This window comes from Adiantum capillus-veneris, chromosome 26, assembly GCF_014529385.1.
Source record: "Adiantum capillus-veneris isolate H3 chromosome 26, ASM1452938v2, whole genome shotgun sequence".
Lineage (NCBI taxonomy): Eukaryota > Viridiplantae > Streptophyta > Polypodiopsida > Polypodiales > Pteridaceae > Adiantum > Adiantum capillus-veneris.
Genome location: NC_140956.1, coordinates 142,563,783 through 142,568,439, shown reverse-complemented (window position 1 = coordinate 142,568,439; position 4,657 = coordinate 142,563,783).

Genomic DNA, 4,657 nt, shown 5'->3' with positions numbered 1-4,657 from the left:
CACACACACAGGCTTCCTTTACACAAAGGGAATTAGGGACACATGTCAGCTCCCTAGCCCAGATGCCCACAAGGTGTGCCCAATTCCTATTGGATGGCCTTGGAGGTGGACCAATGAGAATTAGGCTAGAGTAAATCTAGTTTAACTAATTTAAAAACACTTAATAAAAAGAACCAATGAGAATTAAGTCTCCTAGATGACTATTGGGCAGTCTCCCAAGGGGTCCAATGAGCATTCAGGAGCCCAATGGCTTGCCTGATTCCTATTGGCCAGGAGGCAAAGGGGTCCAATGAGAGTTTAGTTTAATTATTAAATTACCTAAAGCTCTCACAAAAGGGGAAAGGGGGACACATGTCAAAAGGCTATCACTTATGCTGCTTAATAGTCATTGGCTTGACTTGGGGAGGGCCAATGAGGCTGGAGCAAGAGCAAATAGCAAGAGGGCTCGCCCAAGAGAGAGAGGGGGCTCATTTTTGCAAGGTATTATGACACACACACTCACACACAGCCTATGTGTGAAGCAAAGAAGACTATCTCTTCCCAAGCTTGAATGGAGAGCTCATCACCTACTCCAAGCTTGTGAGATAGAAGCCTACATCAACACACTCTTGGCATGTGGATGCAAATCCAACCAAGAGCCAAGCTTCAATGCATGCTCATCTCCTCTACCAAGCTAAAGCTATGCTAATATGAGTGATTATGTGAGGAGATGTACATCTTTCTCGTAAGATACTCCTTCTTCCTCTCAATCTAGTCTCATACCCTGCTAGCTCTCACCATGTTCGAAGGTGTGTGAGGTCTTGGGTCTGAGAACGGGGATAATTAAAGTTGTGTTTGTTAAGTGTTTTGCTTAGTGCATGAAGCTTTCATCTTCATTGCACTAGATAGTCTTGAAGGAACATAAAGAATTGTATTGTACAATGTCTCTCTTGATGGGAGAAACCATAATACAAAGCCTTTTGGAGGGGGGACCGGCTCCATGAAAATCCGGTCCTCAACTCTTGTCAATAGCTTAATTTCTCTCTCTTTTGAAAGTATTGTCAATGCTATCTAACTAGGTGTTATGCTTTTTGTTGCTCTCTCCACCCAAGCACTCTTGTAATTCTCATTAGGAATCTATTCTAATGAAATGCCCACTATGTTCATGCTAATTTCCTCTACACATAAGTTATTAGGCCATTAAATGTTACATTGGTATCAGAGCACAAGGTTTCTCTTTTCTTGCTCAAGAAGGGAGGTCCTCAAGCTAGCTATAAATGGTTGGTATTATTAATTGCCTGTGAGTAAGTAGAATAGGGATTTTTCAGCGTTGCAGTGCGCCTGCCTTCGTGCAGCTAACGGGGCATCACCGTCGAGAGCTATGGTCTTAATAGTGGAGTCCTACGAGGCTTGCCTATGGCTTAACCACTATTGAGCTATTAGAAGCTTGACAGGAGCCGATGCTGTTTTGGTGTCGAAAGGCCCTCTCCTCTATTCCTTGAAATTAATGGTATTCGAGCCTCGGGTACAGTAGCCTGAGTGCTTTTTCTAAAGGGGTAAAGAGGAGTAGCAACTAGGGCTTGAAGTGCCAAAGTACACCTAAAAAGTTTACACCTAAAAGTTGTTAGAATGGATGACAATAGTAAAGAGAGTGAAATTAATGTTGATAACTTTGATTTTGCTCATGAGCAAGCTACTAATGATGCTTCAATGCTTGTTAACTATCTTGTTTCTAGGCTTCAACAAGCCATGGGCAATCCATCTCTCCAAAGCGAAGTGCAACGGCAGCTCCGTGCTCACGGGATTCTCCAAGCTCATCACCATGACGAGAGAACACCTAGGAAGCCTCCTTGTGAGACTACCAAAAGAGGTCTCTCTCCAATTCGGGAAGAAGAAGAGAATCCCTACGAAGGGCTCAAGAATTTGCTTCTTGATGATGCATCTCCTTCCCAAAGGAGAACTAAAGAGCCTCCACTGAAGGAACGAGAAAGAAGCGAGTCTCCCGCCACCTCGGCGAAGATGGCTCCACGAAGACGGCGGGCTAAACGCTCTCCATCACCACCAAAGCGGAGAAGACCATCGCACTCTTCTCCACGCCATAATTCAAAGAGGGATGATAAAAGGCAAGAGAAGAAAAAGGCGAGAAAGAGGACACCCTCTTCTCCATCTTCTTCATCCTCTTCCTCTTATGAAAGTGATGGTGAAGACAACAAAGATCAAGAAAAGAAAAAGGCGAGAAAGAGGTCACCCTCTTCTCCACCTTCTTCAAATTCTTCACCTTCTGAAGAAAGCGATGGTGCAACCTTTGGACCATCAAAAAGAAGAGGCCATAGGAAATCCTATGCCGCATGGAAGAGGTCATCCAAATTGAAGAAATTCAAAGAGGGAGGGAAGAGCATCTCTTTCCTTACCTATGATGGTACCTTTGGTGCTACGGACAAAGTCTTGGCCTTTATCCAACAATTTGATGCGGCATTTGGAGATGAGGGCTTCACGGAGTCCTCTAACCTATGCCATGTAGCTATGCACTTTCAAAAGTCCGCCAGGAAATGGTGGTCTAGCCTACAAGCCAACGGTGAAGCTCACGAACATGGAAAGCTTTAAGAGCTTCCATTATGAAGCAGTTTTTGGCCACCGATGCCAAAGACAAAGTACTCACCGAATGGCGAAGCTTAAAGCTCTCTCCCTATGAATCCATCCACAAATATGTAGACAAGTTTTGGGACCTACAACTCAAAGCCATTGTCTTTAAAAAGTTGGATTTTGGAGAGCAAAAGCAACAATTTTGTGCGGGCTTAACCGAAGAAATGGTGGAGTATGTCAACTCCCAAAGGCCACGTACCATATCGGCGGTAAAACACCATACTATGGTGGCCTCACGAATCAATTTCCAAACGGGGGCTAAAGGAAATAATAAACCCCCGGAAAACAAGGGTTCCAATGAGCCTAAGGGGAAGGACAATGTCCAAAAGTCTCCTAAGGGCAACTCCAACAAAGTTAAAGAGAAGGGAGTTTACAAAGGTAAAAACAAACTCTCTCCTGAAGAGTTTGAGCATTATCGTAAGGATAACCGGTGTTTCAAGTGCAGCGAACAAGGGCATGCATACGGCACTTGTCCTCGAAAGAACAACCGCCAAGATCCTCCTAGAGCTTCCTTGGTTGAAATCCAAGAGGAGGAGACTCACCAAACTCATCACAAAGGATCTCCTCTATGCCATGCTTGGGGAAAGGTAAGAGAACATGATGATTTTATTCTCTTTGACCCTGGTTCTACTCACAATTTTATATCTATAGAGTTGGCCACCAAGCTAGGCATACAATCCTACGAGAGGGGAGATGTCCTACCCGCAGACAGTGCCTTCAAGGGGCAAGAAGCTTCAGTCACTCCCTTAATCGGGAAATTGAGGCTTCATGTCCAAGGCTATGTGGACAAAGAGGACTTCTTTATCTCTCCTCTCAAGCATGAGGATGTAATCCTAGGGGCACCATGGTTTGATCGCCTGGCTGCCGATGTTAAATTTCCTGAAAGGAGAATCTCCTTTAAGTTCAGGGAAAAAGACATGTATATAGATGCTAAGGAAATGGGTAACACTATCCCCATTGTACATACACCAGCTTTCAACAAGTCAATAAAGAGCTCTATTTCCATGTACATGATTTTTGTTAAAGACTCTCAAAATGAACCTAATGCTTTAGCAAAAGAAAATAAAAGCAACCAAAAGGAATTAGAGTTATCCAATTTTCTCAAGGGGTTTCAAGATGTTTTTATTGACGACATCCCTTGTGAGCTACCTCCTAAACGAGGTAATGATGACCATGCAATTGAACTTCTTCCAGGAAGTTCACCGCCTAACAAACCTCCTTATAGAGTTTCTCGAGCTCAACAAGAGGAGATTATGTGGCAAGTGCATGAGTTAGTTGAGAAGGGTAAGGTTAGGCCAAGATCATCTCCATTTTTCTCACCTGTGCTATTAGTGCAAAAGAAAGACGGCACATATCGTATGTGTGTCTACTATAGAGCACTAAATAGGATCACTATCAAGAATAGGTTTCCCGTTCCACGGGTAGAAGACCTATTTGATAAGCTACAAGGATCGACCTACTTCAGTAGGATTGACCTAAAAAGTGGCTATCATCAAATAAGGATAGTTGATCAAGACATTGTAAAGACCGCATTTCGCACCACATTTGGTCTTTACGAATACATTGTCATGCCTTTTGGCTTGACCAATGCACCAGCCACATTTAACTGCTTGATGGAGAAGCTGTTCAGGCCTCATCGAACCTTCACTAGAGTGTTCTTTGATGATATTATCATCTACTCTAATTCATTGGAGGAACACAAGCAACACCACCAGCTAATATTTCAAGTTTTGAGAGAGAATAAACTTTATGTTAATCGAAATAAAAGTGAATTTTTCTTGCAAGAGATTCAGTATTTAGGTCACATTATCTCTCAAGATGGCATCCAAATGGATCCATCAAAGTTAGAGGTAATAAAAGGATGGCCTAAACCAAGGAATCTTCATGAACTAAGAAGCTTTATAGGTATGTGTGTATACTATAGACGCTTCATAGAAAAGTTCTCACAAATTGCGGGACTATTACATGACCTAACAAAGAAAAGCGTTAGGTATACATGGTCTGCTAAGGAGAACAATGCTTTCGAAAAGCTTAT